Genomic DNA, 15,539 nt, shown 5'->3' on the forward strand with positions numbered 1-15,539 from the left:
CTGGGGAAGGGGAAGTGGTTTGATGCAGCCCACCCTGGGGAAGTAGTGTGATCCAGCCCACCCTGGGGAAGGAGTGTGATCCAGCCCACCCTGGAGAAGGAGTGTGATCCAGCCCACCCTGGGGAAGTAGTGTGATCCAGCCCAACCTGGGGAAGGAGTGTGATCCAGCCCACCCTGGGGAAGTATTGTGATCCAGCCCACCCTGGGGAAGGGGAAGGGATATGATCCAGCCCACCCTGGGGAAGTAGTGTGATCCAGCCCACCCTGGGGAAGTAGTGTGATCCAGCCCACCCTGGGGAAGTGGTGCGATCCAGCCCAACCTGGGGAAGTAGTGTGATCCAGCCCACCCTGGGGAAGGAGTGTGATACAGCCCACCCTGGGGAAGGAGTGTGATCCAGCCCACCCTGGGGAAGTAGTGTGATCCAGCCCAACCTGGGGAAGGAGTGTGATCCAGCCCACCCTGGGGAAGTAGTATGATCCAGCCCACTCTGGGGAAGGGGAAGTGGTTTGATCTATCCCACCCTGGGGAAGTGGTGCGATCCAGCCCACCCTGGTGAAGTGGTGCGATCCAGCCCACCCTGGGGAAGTGGTGCGATCCAGCCCACCCTGGGGAAGTAATGTGATCCAGCCCACCCTGGGGAAGTAGTGGGATCCAGCCCACCCTGGGGAAGTGGTGCGATCCAGCCCACCCTGGGGAAGTGATGCGATCCAGCCCACCCTGGGGAAGTAGTGTGATCCAGCCCACCCTGGGGAAGGAGTGTGATCCAGTCCACCCTGGGGAAGTAGTGTGATCCAGCCCACCCTGGGGAAGGGGAAGGGATATGATCCAGCCCACCCTGGGGAAGTAGTGTGATCTAGCCCACCCTGGGGAAGTGGTGCGATCCAGCCCACCCTGTTGAAGTGGTGCGATCCAGCCCACCCTGGGGAAGTGGTGCGATCCAGCCCACCCAGGGGTAGTGGTGCGATCCAGCCCACCCTGGGGAAGTAGTGTGATCCAGCCCACCCTGGGGAAGTAGTGTGATCCAGCCCACCCTGGGGAAGTGGTGTGATCCAGCCCACCCTGGGGAAGTGGTGCGATCCAGCCCACCCTGGGAAAGTAGTGTGATCCAGCCCACTCTGGGGAAGTAGTGTGATCCAGCCCACCCTGGGGAAGTGGTGTGATCCAGCCCACCCTGGGGAAGTAGTGTGATCTAGCCCACCCTGGAGAAGTGGTGCGATCCGGCCCACCCTGGGGAAGTAGTGTGATCCAGCCCACCCTGGGGAAGTAGTGTGATCCAGCCCACCCTGGGGAAGTGGTGAAATCCAGCCCACCCTGGGGAAGTGGTGCGATCCAGCCCACCCTGGGAAAGTAGTGCGATCCAGCCCACCCTGGGGAAGTAGTGTGATCCAGCCCACCCTGGGGAAGTGGTGCGATCCAGTCCACCCTGGGGAAGTAGTGTGATCCAGCGCACCCTGGGGAAGTGGTGCGATCCAGCCCACCCTGGCGAAGTGGTGCGATCCAGCCCACCCTGGGGAAGTGGTGCGATCCAGCCCACTATGGGGAAGTTGTGTGATCCAGCCCACCCTGGGGAAGTAGTGTGATCCAGCCCACCCTGGGGAAGTGGTGCGATTCAGCCCAACCTGGGGAAGTAGTGTGATCCAGCCCACCCTGGGGAAGGAGTGTGATACAGCCCACCCTGGGGAAGGAGTGTGATCCAGCCCACCCTGGGGAAGTAGTGTGATCCAGCCCAACCTGGGGAAGGAGTGTGATCCAGCCCACCCTGGGGAAGTAGTATGATCCAGCCCACTCTGGGGAAGGGGAAGTGGTTTGATGCAGCCCACCCTGGGGAAGTAGTGTGATCCAGCCCACCCTGGGGAAGTAGTGTGATCCAGCCCACCCTGGGGAAGTAGTGTGATCCAGCCCAACCTGGGGAAGGAGTGTGATCCAGCCCACCCTGGGGAAGTATTGTGATCCAGCCCACCCTGGGGAAGGGGAAGGGATATGATCCAGCCCACCCTGGGGAAGTAGTGTGATCCAGCCCACCCTGGGGAAGTAGTATGATCCAGCCCACTCTGGGGAAGGGGAAGTGGTTTGATGCAGCCCACCCTGGGGAAGTAGTGTGATCCAGCCCACCCTGGGGAAGGAGTGTGATCCAGCCCAACCTGGGGAAGGAGTGTGATCCAGCCCACCCTGAGGAAGTATTGTGATCCAGCCCACCCTGGGGAAGGGGAAGGGATATGATCCAGCCCACCCTGGGGAAGTAGTGTGATCCAGCCCACCCTGGGGAAGTAGTATGATCCAGCCCACTCTGGGGAAGGGGAAGTGGTTTGATGCAGCCCACCCTGGGGAAGTAGTGTGATCCAGCCCACCCTGGGGAAGGAGTGTGATCCAGCCCACCCTGGGGAAGGAGTGTGATCCAGCCCACCCTGGGGAAGTAGTGTGATCCAGCCCAACCTGGGGAAGGAGTGTGATCCAGCCCACCCTGGGGAAGTATTGTGATCCAGCCCACCCTGGGGAAGGGGAAGGGATATGATCCAGCCCACCCTGGGGAAGTAGTGTGATCCAGCCCACCCTGGGGAAGTAGTGTGATCCAGCCCACCCTGGGGAAGTGGTGCGATCCAGCCCAACCTGGGGAAGTAGTGTGATCCAGCCCACCCTGGGGAAGGAGTGTGATACAGCCCACCCTGGGGAAGGAGTGTGATCCAGCCCACCCTGGGGAAGTAGTGTGATCCAGCCCAACCTGGGGAAGGAGTGTGATCCAGCCCACCCTGGGGAAGTAGTATGATCCAGCCCACTCTGGGGAAGGGGAAGTGGTTTGATCTATCCCACCCTGGGGAAGTGGTGCGATCCAGCCCACCCTGGTGAAGTGGTGCGATCCAGCCCACCCTGGGGAAGTGGTGCGATCCAGCCCACCCTGGGGAAGTAATGTGATCCAGCCCACCCTGGGGAAGTAGTGGGATCCAGCCCACCCTGGGGAAGTGGTGCGATCCAGCCCACCCTGGGGAAGTGATGCGATCCAGCCCACCCTGGGGAAGTAGTGTGATCCAGCCCACCCTGGGGAAGGAGTGTGATCCAGCCCACCCTGGGGAAGTAGTGTGATCCAGCCCACCCTGGGGAAGGGATATGATCCAGCCCACCCTGGGGAAGTAGTGTGATCTAGCCCACCCTGGGGAAGTGGTGCGATCCAGCCCACCCTGTTGAAGTGGTGCGATCCAGCCCACCCTGGGGAAGTGGTGCGATCCAGCCCACCCAGGGGTAGTGGTGCGATCCAGCCCACCCTGGGGAAGTAGTGTGATCCAGCCCACCCTGGGGAAGTAGTGTGATCCAGCCCACCCTGGGGAAGTGGTGTGATCCAGCCCACCCTGGGGAAGTGGTGCGATCCAGCCCACCCTGGGAAAGTAGTGTGATCCAGCCCACTCTGGGGAAGTAGTGTGATCCAGCCCACCCTGGGGAAGTGGTGTGATCCAGCCCACCCTGGGGAAGTAGTGTGATCTAGCCCACCCTGGAGAAGTGGTGCGATCCGGCCCACCCTGGGGAAGTAGTGTGATCCAGCCCACCCTGGGGAAGGGGAAGGGATATGATCCAGCCCACCCTGGGGAAGTAGTGTGATCCAGCCCACCCTGGGGAAGGGGAAGGGATATGATCCAGCCCACCCTGGGGAAGTAGTGTGATCTAGCCCACCCTGGGGAAGTGGTGCGATCCAGCCCACCCTGGTGAAGTGGTGCGATCCAGCCCACCCTGGGGAAGTGGTGTGATCCAGCCCACCCTGGGGAAGTGGTGCGATCCAGCCCACCCTGGGGAAGTGGTGCGATCCAGCCCACCCAGGGGTAGTGGTGCGATCCAGCCCACCCTGGGGAAGTAGTGTGATCCAGCCCACCCTGGGTAAGTAGTGTGATCCAGCCCACCCTGGGGAAGTAGTGTGATCCAGCCCACCCTGGTGAAGTAGTGTGATCCAGCCCACCCTTGGGAAGGAGTGTGATCCAGCCCACCCTGGGGAAGTGGTGCGATCCAGCATACCCTTGGGAAGTGGTAGGATCCAGCCCACTATGGGGAAGTTGTGTGATCCAGCCCACCCTGGGGAAGTGGTGCGATCCAGCCCGCCCTGGGGAAGTAGTGTGATCCAGCCCACCCTGGGGAAGTAGTGTGATCCAGCCCACCCTGGGGAAGTGGTGAAATCCAGCCCACCCTGGGGAAGTGGTGCGATCCAGCCCACCCTGGGAAAGTAGTGCGATCCAGCCCACCCTGGGGAAGTAGTGTGATCCAGCCCACCCTGGGGAAGTGGTGTGATCCAGCCCAACCTGGGGAAGGAGTGTGATCCAGCCCACCCTGGGGAAGTAGTATGATCCAGCCCACTCTGGGGAAGGGGAAGTGGTTTGATCTATCCCACCCTGGGGAAGTGGTGCGATCCAGCCCACCCTGGTGAAGTGGTGCGATCCAGCCCACCCTGGGGAAGTGGTGCGATCCAGCCCACCCTGGGGAAGTAATGTGATCCAGCCCACCCTGGGGAAGTAGTGGGATCCAGCCCACCCTGGGGAAGTGGTGCTATCCAGCCCACCCTGGGGAAGTGATGCGATCCAGCCCACCCTGGGGAAGTAGTGTGATCCAGCCCACCCTGGGGAAGGAGTGTGATCCAGCCCACCCTGGGGAAGTAGTGTGATCCAGCCCACCCTGGGGAAGGGGAAGGGATATGATCCAGCCCACCCTGGGGAAGTAGTGTGATCTAGCCCACCCTGGGGAAGTGGTGCGATCCAGCCCACCCTGTTGAAGTGGTGCGATCCAGCCCACCCTGGGGAAGTGGTGCGATCCAGCCCACCCAGGGGTAGTGGTGCGATCCAGCCCACCCTGGGGAAGTAGTGTGATCCAGCCCACCCTGGGGCAGTAGTGTGATCCAGCCCACCCTGGGGAAGTGGTGTGATCCAGCCCACCCTGGGGAAGTGGTGCGATCCAGCCCACCCTGGGAAAGTAGTGTGATCCAGCCCACTCTGGGGAAGTAGTGTGATCCAGCCCACCCTGGGGAAGTGGTGTGATCCAGCCCACCCTGGGGAAGTAGTGTGATCCAGCCCACCCTGGAGAAGTGGTGCGATCCGGCCCACCCTGGGGAAGTAGTGTGATCCAGCCCACCCTGGGGAAGGAGTGTGATCCAGCCCACCCTGGGGAAGTAATGTGATCTAGCCCACCCTGGGGAAGTGGTGCGATCCAGTCCACCCTGGGGAAGTAGTGTGATCCAGCCCACCCTGGGGAAGGGGAAGGGATATGATCCAGCCCACCCTGGGGAAGTAGTGTGATCCAGCCCACCCTGGGGAAGGGGAAGGGATATGATCCAGCCCACCCTGGGGAAGTAGTGTGATCTAGCCCTCCCTGGGGAAGTGGTGCGATCCAGCCCACCCTGGTGAAGTGGTGCGATCCAGCCCACCCTGGGGAAGTGGTGCGATCCAGCCCACCCTGGGGAAGTAGTGCGATCCAGCCCACCCTGGGGAAGTAGTGTGATCCAGCCCACCCTGGGGAAGTGGTGCGATCCAGCCCACCCTGGGGAAGTGGTGCGATCCAGCCCACCCTGGGGAAGTGGTGCGATCCAGCCCACCCTGTTGAAGTGGTGCGATCCAGCCCACCCTGGGGAAGTGGTGCGATCCAGCCCACCCAGGGGTAGTGGTGCGATCCAGCCCACCCTGGGGAAGTAGTGTGATCCAGCCCACCCTGGGGAAGTGGTGTGATCCAGCCCACCCTGGGGAAGTGGTGCGATCCAGCCCACCCTGGGAAAGTAGTGTGATCCAGCCCACTCTGGGGAAGTAGTGTGATCCAGCCCACCCTGGGGAAGTGGTGTGATCCAGCCCACCCTGAGGAAGTAGTGCAATCCAGCCCACCCTGGGGAAGAATTGTGATCCAGCCCACCATGGGGAAGGGGAAGTGGTATGAACCAGCCCACCCTGGGGAAGTAGTGTGATCTAGCCCACCCTGGGGAAGTGGTGCGATCCAGCCCACCCTGGTGAAGTGGTGCGATCCAGCCCACCCTGGGGAAGTGGTGCGATCCAGCCCACCCTGGGGAAGTAGTGCGATCCAGCCCACCCTGGGGAAGTAGTGTGATCCAGCCCACCCTGGGGAAGTGGTGCAATCCAGCCCACCCTGGGGAAGTGGTGCGATCCAGCCCACCCTGGGGAAGTAGTGTGATCCAGCCCACCCTGGGTAAGTAGTGTGATCCAGCCCACCCTGGGTAAGTAGTGTGATCCAGCCCACCCTGGGGAAGTAGTGTGATCCAGCCCACCCTTGGGAAGGAGTGTGATCCAGCCCACCCTGGGGAAGTGGTGCGATCCAGCATACCCTGGGGAAGTGGTAGGATCCAGCCCACTATGGGGAAGTTGTGTGATCCAGCCCACCCTGGGGAAGTGGTGCGATCCAGCCCGCCCTGGGGAAGTGGTGCGATCCAGCCCACCCTGTTGAAGTGGTGCGATCCAGCCCACCCTGGGGAAGTGGTGCGATCCAGCCCACCCAGGGGTAGTGGTGCGATCCAGCCCACCCTGGGGAAGTAGTGTGATCCAGCCCACCCTGGGGAAGTAGTGTGATCCAGCTCACCCTGGGGAAGTGGTGTGATCCAGCCCACCCTGGGGAAGTGGTGCGATCCAGCCCACCCTGGGAAGGAGTGTGATCCAGCCCACCCTGGGGAAGTAGTGTGATCCAGCCCACCCTGGGGAAGGGGAAGGGATATGATCCAGCCCACCCTGGGGAAGTAGTGTGATCTAGCCCACCCTGGGGAAGTGGTGCGATCCAGCCCACCCTGTTGAAGTGGTGCGATCCAGCCCACCCTGGGGAAGTGGTGCGATCCAGCCCACCCAGGGGTAGTGGTGCGATCCAGCCCACCCTGGGGAAGTAGTGTGATCCAGCCCACCCTGGGGCAGTAGTGTGATCCAGCCCACCCTGGGGAAGTGGTGTGATCCAGCCCACCCTGGGGAAGTGGTGCGATCCAGCCCACCCTGGGAAAGTAGTGTGATCCAGCCCACTCTGGGGAAGTAGTGTGATCCAGCCCACCCTGGGGAAGTGGTGTGATCCAGCCCACCCTGGGGAAGTAGTGTGATCCAGCCCACCCTGGAGAAGTGGTGCGATCCGGCCCACCCTGGGGAAGTAGTGTGATCCAGCCCACCCTGGGGAAGGAGTGTGATCCAGCCCACCCTGGGGAAGTAATGTGATCTAGCCCACCCTGGGGAAGTGGTGCGATCCAGTCCACCCTGGGGAAGTAGTGTGATCCAGCCCACCCTGGGGAAGGGGAAGGGATATGATCCAGCCCACCCTGGGGAAGTAGTGTGATCCAGCCCACCCTGGGGAAGGGGAAGGGACATGATCCAGCCCACCCTGGGGAAGTAGTGTGATCTAGCCCACCCTGGGGAAGTGGTGCGATCCAGCCCACCCTGGTGAAGTGGTGCGATCCAGCCCACCCTGGGGAAGTGGTGCGATCCAGCCCACCCTGGGGAAGTAGTGCGATCCAGCCCACCCTGGGGAAGTAGTGTGATCCAGCCCACCCTGGGGAAGTGGTGCGATCCAGCCCACCCTGGGGAAGTGGTGCGATCCAGCCCACCCTGGGGAAGTAGTGTGATCCAGCCCACCCTGGGTAAGTAGTGTGATCCAGCCCACCCTGGGTAAGTAGTGTGATCCAGCCCACCCTGGGGAAGTAGTGTGATCCAGCCCACCCTTGGGAAGGAGTGTGATCCAGCCCACCCTGGGGAAGTGGTGCGATCCAGCATACCCTGGGGAAGTGGTAGGATCCAGCCCACTATGGGGAAGTTGTGTGATCCAGCCCACCCTGGGGAAGTGGTGCGATCCAGCCCGCCCTGGGGAAGTAGTGCGATCCAGCCCACCCTGGGGAAGTAGTGTGATCCAGCCCACCCTGGGGAAGTGGTGCGATCCAGCCCACCCTGGGGAAGTGGTGCGATCCAGCCCACCCTGGGAAAGTAGTGCGATCCAGCCCACCCTGGGGAAGTAGTGTGATCCAGCCCACCCTGGGGAAGTGGTGCGATCCAGTCCACCCTGGGGAAGTAGTGTGATCCAGCGCACCCTGGGGAAGTGGTGCGATCCAGCCCACCCTGGCGAAGTGGTGCGATCCAGCCCACCCTGGGGAAGTGGTGCGATCCAGCCCACTATGGGGAAGTTGTGTGATCCAGCCCACCCTGGGGAAGTAGTGTGATCCAGCCCACCCGTGGGGAAGTAGTGTGATCCAGCCCACCCTGGGGAAGTGGTGCGATCCAGCCCAACCTGGGGAAGTAGTGTGATCCAGCCCACCCTGGGGAAGTAGTGTGATACAGCCCACCCTGGGGAAGGAGTGTGATCCAGCCCACCCTGGGGAAGTAGTGTGATCCAGCCCAACCTGGGGAAGGAGTGTGATCCAGCCCACCCTGGGGAAGTAGTATGATCCAGCCCACTCTGGGGAAGGGGAAGTGGTTTGATGCAGCCAACCCTGGGGAAGTAGTGTGATCCAGCCCACCCTGGGGAAGTAGTGTGATCCAGCCCACCCTGGGGAAGGAGTGTGATCCAGCCCACCCTGGGGAAGTAGTGTGATCCAGCCCAACCTGGGGAAGGAGTGTGATCCAGCCCACCCTGGGGAAGTATTGTGATCCAGCCCACCCTGGGGAAGGGGAAGGGATATGATCCAGCCCACCCTGGGGAAGTAGTGTGATCTAGCCCACCCTGGGGAAGTGGTGCGATCCAGCCCACCCTGGTGAAGTGGTGCGATCCAGCCCACCCTGGTGAAGTGGTGCGATCCAGCCCACCCTGGGGAAGTGGTGCGATCCAGCCCACCCTGGGGAAGTAGTGTGATCCAGCCCACCCTGGGGAAGTAGTGTGATCCAGCCCACCCTGGGGAAGTGGTGTGATCCAGCCCACCCTGGGGAAGTGGTGCGATCCAGCCCACCCTGGGAAAGTAGTGTGATCCAGCCCACTCTGGGGAAGTAGTGTGATCCAGCCCACCCTGGGGAAGTGGTGTGATCCAGCCCACCCTGAGGAAGTAGTGCAATCCAGCCCACCCTGGGGAAGAATTGTGATCCAGCCCACCATGGGGAAGGGGAAGTGGTATGAACCAGCCCACCCTGGGGAAGTAGTGTGATCTAGCCCACCCTGGGGAAGTGGTGCGATCCAGCCCACCCTGGTGAAGTGGTGCGATCCAGCCCACCCTGGGGAAGTGGTGCGATCCAGCCCACCCTGGGGAAGTAGTGCGATCCAGCCCACCCTGGGGAAGTAGTGTGATCCAGCCCACCCTGGGGAAGTGGTGCAATCCAGCCCACCCTGGGGAAGTGGTGCGATCCAGCCCACCCTGGGGAAGTAGTGTGATCCAGCCCACCCTGGGTAAGTAGTGTGATCCAGCCCACCCTGGGTAAGTAGTGTGATCCAGCCCACCCTGGGGAAGTAGTGTGATCCAGCCCACCCTTGGGAAGGAGTGTGATCCAGCCCACCCTGGGGAAGTGGTGCGATCCAGCATACCCTGGGGAAGTGGTAGGATCCAGCCCACTATGGGGAAGTTGTGTGATCCAGCCCACCCTGGGGAAGTGGTGCGATCCAGCCCGCCCTGGGGAAGTGGTGCGATCCAGCCCACCCTGTTGAAGTGGTGCGATCCAGCCCACCCTGGGGAAGTGGTGCGATCCAGCCCACCCAGGGGTAATGGTGCGATCCAGCCCACCCTGGGGAAGTAGTGTGATCCAGCCCACCCTGGGGAAGTAGTGTGATCCAGCCCACCCTGGGGAAGTGGTGTGATCCAGCCCACCCTGGGGAAGTGGTGCGATCCAGCCCACCCTGGGAAAGTAGTGCGATCCAGCCCACCCTGGGGAAGTAGTGTGATCCAGCCCACCCTGGGGAAGTGGTGCGATCCAGTCCACCCTGGGGAAGTAGTGTGATCCAGCGCACCCTGGGGAAGTGGTGCGATCCAGCCCACCCTGGCGAAGTGGTGCGATCCAGCCCACCCTGGGGAAGTGGTGCGATCCAGCCCACTATGGGGAAGTTGTGTGATCCAGCCCACCCTGGGGAAGTAGTGTGATCCAGCCCACCCTGGGGAAGTGGTGCGATCCAGCCCAACCTGGGGAAGTAGTGTGATCCAGCCCACCCTGGGGAAGGAGTGTGATACAGCCCACCCTGGGGAAGGAGTGTGATCCAGCCCACCCTGGGGAAGTAGTGTGATCCAGCCCAACCTGGGGAAGGAGTGTGATCCAGCCCACCCTGGGGAAGTAGTATGATCCAGCCCACTCTGGGGAAGGGGAAGTGGTTTGATGCAGCCCACCCTGGGGAAGTAGTGTGATCCAGCCCACCCTGGGGAAGTAGTGTGATCCAGCCCACCCTGGGGAAGTAGTGTGATCCAGCCCAACCTGGGGAAGGAGTGTGATCCAGCCCACCCTGGGGAAGTATTGTGATCCAGCCCACCCTGGGGAAGGGGAAGGGATATGATCCAGCCCACCCTGGGGAAGTAGTGTGATCCAGCCCACCCTGGGGAAGTGGTGCGATCCAGCCCGCCCTGGGGAAGTGGTGCGATCCAGCCCACCCTGTTGAAGTGGTGCGATCCAGCCCACCCTGGGGAAGTGGTGCGATCCAGCCCACCCAGGGGTAATGGTGCGATCCAGCCCACCCTGGGGAAGTAGTGTGATCCAGCCCACCCTGGGGAAGTAGTGTGATCCAGCCCACCCTGGGGAAGTGGTGTGATCCAGCCCACCCTGGGGAAGTGGTGCGATCCAGCCCACCCTGGGAAAGTAGTGCGATCCAGCCCACCCTGGGGAAGTAGTGTGATCCAGCCCACCCTGGGGAAGTGGTGCGATCCAGTCCACCCTGGGGAAGTAGTGTGATCCAGCGCACCCTGGGGAAGTGGTGCGATCCAGCCCACCCTGGCGAAGTGGTGCGATCCAGCCCACCCTGGGGAAGTGGTGCGATCCAGCCCACTATGGGGAAGTTGTGTGATCCAGCCCACCCTGGGGAAGTAGTGTGATCCAGCCCACCCTGGGGAAGTGGTGCGATCCAGCCCAACCTGGGGAAGTAGTGTGATCCAGCCCACCCTGGGGAAGGAGTGTGATACAGCCCACCCTGGGGAAGGAGTGTGATCCAGCCCACCCTGGGGAAGTAGTGTGATCCAGCCCAACCTGGGGAAGGAGTGTGATCCAGCCCACCCTGGGGAAGTAGTATGATCCAGCCCACTCTGGGGAAGGGGAAGTGGTTTGATGCAGCCCACCCTGGGGAAGTAGTGTGATCCAGCCCACCCTGGGGAAGTAGTGTGATCCAGCCCACCCTGGGGAAGTAGTGTGATCCAGCCCAACCTGGGGAAGGAGTGTGATCCAGCCCACCCTGGGGAAGTATTGTGATCCAGCCCACCCTGGGGAAGGGGAAGGGATATGATCCAGCCCACCCTGGGGAAGTAGTGTGATCCAGCCCACCCTGGGGAAGTAGTATGATCCAGCCCACTCTGGGGAAGGGGAAGTGGTTTGATGCAGCCCACCCTGGGGAAGTAGTGTGATCCAGCCCACCCTGGGGAAGGAGTGTGATCCAGCCCAACCTGGGGAAGTATTGTGATCCAGCCCACCCTGGGGAAGGGGAAGGGATATGATCCAGCCCACCCTGGGGAAGTAGTGTGATCCAGCCCACCCTGGGGAAGTAGTATGATCCAGCCCACTCTGGGGAAGGGGAAGTGGTTTGATGCAGCCCACCCTGGGGAAGTAGTGTGATCCAGCCCACCCTGGGGAAGGAGTGTGATCCAGCCCACCCTGGGTAAGTAGTGTGATCCAGCCCACCCTGGGGAAGTAGTGTGATCCAGCCCACCCTTGGGAAGTAGTGCAATCCAGCCCACCCTGGGGAAGAATTGTGATCCAGCCCACCATGGGGAAGGGGAAGTGGTATGAACCAGCCCACCCTGGGGAAGTAGTGTGATCTAGCCCACCCTAGGGAAGTGGTGCGATCCAGCCCACCCTGGTGAAGTGGTGCGATCCAGCCCACCCTGGGGAAGTGGTGCGATCCAGCCCACCCTGGGGAAGTAGTGCGATCCAGCCCACCCTGGGGAAGTAGTGTGATCCAGCCCACCCTGGGGAAGTGGTGCAATCCAGCCCACCCTGGGGAAGTGGTGTGATCCAGCCCACCCTGGGTAAGTAGTGTGATCCAGCCCACCCTGGGTAAGTAGTGTGATCCAGCCCACCCTGGGGAAGTAGTGTGATCCAGCCCACCCTTGGGAAGGAGTGTGATCCAGCCCACCCTGGGGAAGTGGTGCGATCCAGCATACCCTGCGGAAGTGGTAGGATCCAGCCCACTATGGGGAAGTTGTGTGATCCAGCCCACCCTGGGGAAGTGGTGCGATCCAGCCCGCCCTGGGGAAGTGGTGCGATCCAGCCCACCCTGTTGAAGTGGTGCGATCCAGCCCACCCTGGGGAAGTGGTGCGATCCAGCCCACCCAGGGGTAGTGGTGCGATCCAGCCCACCCTGGGGAAGTAGTGTGATCCAGCCCACCCTGGGGAAGTAGTGTGATCCAGCCCACCCTGGGGAAGTGGTGTGATCCAGCCCACCCTGGGGAAGTGGTGCGATCCAGCCCACCCTGGGAAAGTAGTGTGATCCAGCCCACTCTGGGGAAGTAGTGTGATCCAGCCCACCCTGGGGAAGTGGTGTGATCCAGCCCACCCTGGGGAAGTAGTGTGATCTAGCCCACCCTGGAGAAGTGGTGCGATCCGGCCCACCCTGGGGAAGTAGTGTGATCCAGCCCACCCTGGGGAAGTAGTGTGATCCAGCCCACCCTGGGGAAGTGGTGAAATCCAGCCCACCCTGGGGAAGTGGTGCGATCCAGCCCACCCTGGGAAAGTAGTGCGATCCAGCCCACCCTGGGGAAGTAGTGTGATCCAGCCCACCCTGGGGAAGTGGTGCGATCCAGTCCACCCTGGGGAAGTAGTGTGATCCAGCGCACCCTGGGGAAGTGGTGCGATCCAGCCCACCCTGGCGAAGTGGTGCGATCCAGCCCACCCTGGGGAAGTGGTGCGATCCAGCCCACTATGGGGAAGTTGTGTGATCCAGCCCACCCTGGGGAAGTAGTGTGATCCAGCCCACCCTGGGGAAGTGGTGCGATCCAGCCCAACCTGGGGAAGTAGTGTGATCCAGCCCACCCTGGGGAAGGAGTGTGATACAGCCCACCCTGGGGAAGGAGTGTGATCCAGCCCACCCTGGGGAAGTAGTGTGATCCAGCCCAACCTGGGGAAGGAGTGTGATCCAGCCCACTCTGGGGAAGTAGTATGATCCAGCCCACTCTGGGGAAGGGGAAGTGGTTTGATGCAGCCCACCCTGGGGAAGTAGTGTGATCCAGCCCACCCTGGGGAAGTAGTGTGATCCAGCCCACCCTGGGGAAGTAGTGTGATCCAGCCCAACCTGGGGAAGGAGTGTGATCCAGCCCACCCTGGGGAAGTATTGTGATCCAGCCCACCCTGGGGAAGGGGAAGGGATATGATCCAGCCCACCCTGGGGAAGTAGTGTGATCCAGCCCACCCTGGGGAAGTAGTATGATCCAGCCCACTCTGGGGAAGGGGAAGTGGTTTGATGCAGCCCACCCTGGGGAAGTAGTGTGATCCAGCCCACCCTGGGGAAGGAGTGTGATCCAGCCCAACCTGGGGAAGGAGTGTGATCCAGCCCACCCTGGGGAAGTATTGTGATCCAGCCCACCCTGGGGAAGGGGAAGGGATATGATCCAGCCCACCCTGGGGAAGTAGTGTGATCCAGCCCACCCTGGGGAAGTAGTATGATCCAGCCCACTCTGGGGAAGGGGAAGTGGTTTGATGCAGCCCACCCTGGGGAAGTAGTGTGATCCAGCCCACCCTGGGGAAGGAGTGTGATCCAGCCCACCCTGGGGAAGGAGTGTGATCCAGCCCACCCTGGGGAAGTAGTGTGATCCAGCCCAACCTGGGGAAGGAGTGTGATCCAGCCCACCCTGGGGAAGTATTGTGATCCAGCCCACCCTGGGGAAGGGGAAGGGATATGATCCAGCCCACCCTGGGGAAGTAGTGTGATCCAGCCCACCCTGGGGAAGTAGTGTGATCCAGCCCACCCTGGGGAAGTGGTGCGATCCAGCCCAACCTGGGGAAGTAGTGTGATCCAGCCCACCCTGGGGAAGGAGTGTGATACAGCCCACCCTGGGGAAGGAGTGTGATCCAGCCCACCCTGGGGAAGTAGTGTGATCCAGCCCAACCTGGGGAAGGAGTGTGATCCAGCCCACCCTGGGGAAGTAGTATGATCCAGCCCACTCTGGGGAAGGGGAAGTGGTTTGATCTATCCCACCCTGGGGAAGTGGTGCGATCCAGCCCACCCTGGTGAAGTGGTGCGATCCAGCCCACCCTGGGGAAGTGGTGCGATCCAGCCCACCCTGGGGAAGTAATGTGATCCAGCCCACCCTGGGGAAGTAGTGGGATCCAGCCCACCCTGGGGAAGTGGTGCGATCCAGCCCACCCTGGGGAAGTGATGCGATCCAGCCCACCCTGGGGAAGTAGTGTGATCCAGCCCACCCTGGGGAAGGAGTGTGATCCAGCCCACCCTGGGGAAGTAGTGTGATCCAGCCCACCCTGGGGAAGGGGAAGGGATATGATCCAGCCCACCCTGGGGAAGTAGTGTGATCTAGCCCACCCTGGGGAAGTGGTGCGATCCAGCCCACCCTGTTGAAGTGGTGCGATCCAGCCCACCCTGGGGAAGTGGTGCGATCCAGCCCACCCAGGGGTAGTGGTGCGATCCAGCCCACCCTGGGGAAGTAGTGTGATCCAGCCCACCCTGGGGAAGTAGTGTGATCCAGCCCACCCTGGGGAAGTGGTGTGATCCAGCCCACCCTGGGGAAGTGGTGCGATCCAGCCCACCCTGGGAAAGTAGTGTGATCCAGCCCACTCTGGGGAAGTAGTGTGATCCAGCCCACCCTGGGGAAGTGGTGTGATCCAGCCCACCCTGGGGAAGTAGTGTGATCTAGCCCACCCTGGAGAAGTGGTGCGATCCGGCCCACCCTGGGGAAGTAGTGTGATCCAGCCCACCCTGGGGAAGGGGAAGGGATATGATCCAGCCCACCCTGGGGAAGTAGTGTGATCCAGCCCACCCTGGGGAAGGGGAAGGGATATGATCCAGCCCACCCTGGGGAAGTAGTGTGATCTAGCCCACCCTGGGGAAGTGGTGCGATCCAGCCCACCCTGGTGAAGTGGTGCGATCCAGCCCACCCTGGGGAAGTGGTGCGATCCAGCCCACCCTGGGGAAGTAGTGCGATCCAGCCCACCCTGGGGAAGTAGTGTGATCCAGCCCACCCTGGGGAAGTGGTGCGATCCAGCCCACCCTGGGGAAGTGGTGCGATCCAGCCCACCCTGGGGAAGTAGTGTGATCCAGCCCACCCTGGGTAAGTAGTGTAATCCAGCCCACCCTGGGGAAGTAGTGTGATCCAGCCCACCCTGGTGAAGTAGTGTGATCCAGCCCACCCTTGGGAAGGAGTGTGATCCAGCCCACCCTGGGGAAGTGGTGCGATCCAGCATACCCTTGGGAAGTGGTAGGATCCAGCCCACTATGGGGAAGTTGTGTGATCCAGCCCACCCTGGGGAAGTGGTGCGATCCAGCCCGC

Source organism: Oncorhynchus mykiss, chromosome 2 (genome assembly GCF_057628025.1).
Source record: "Oncorhynchus mykiss isolate SJ-2025 chromosome 2, ASM5762802v1, whole genome shotgun sequence".
NCBI classification, from domain to species: domain Eukaryota; kingdom Metazoa; phylum Chordata; class Actinopteri; order Salmoniformes; family Salmonidae; genus Oncorhynchus; species Oncorhynchus mykiss.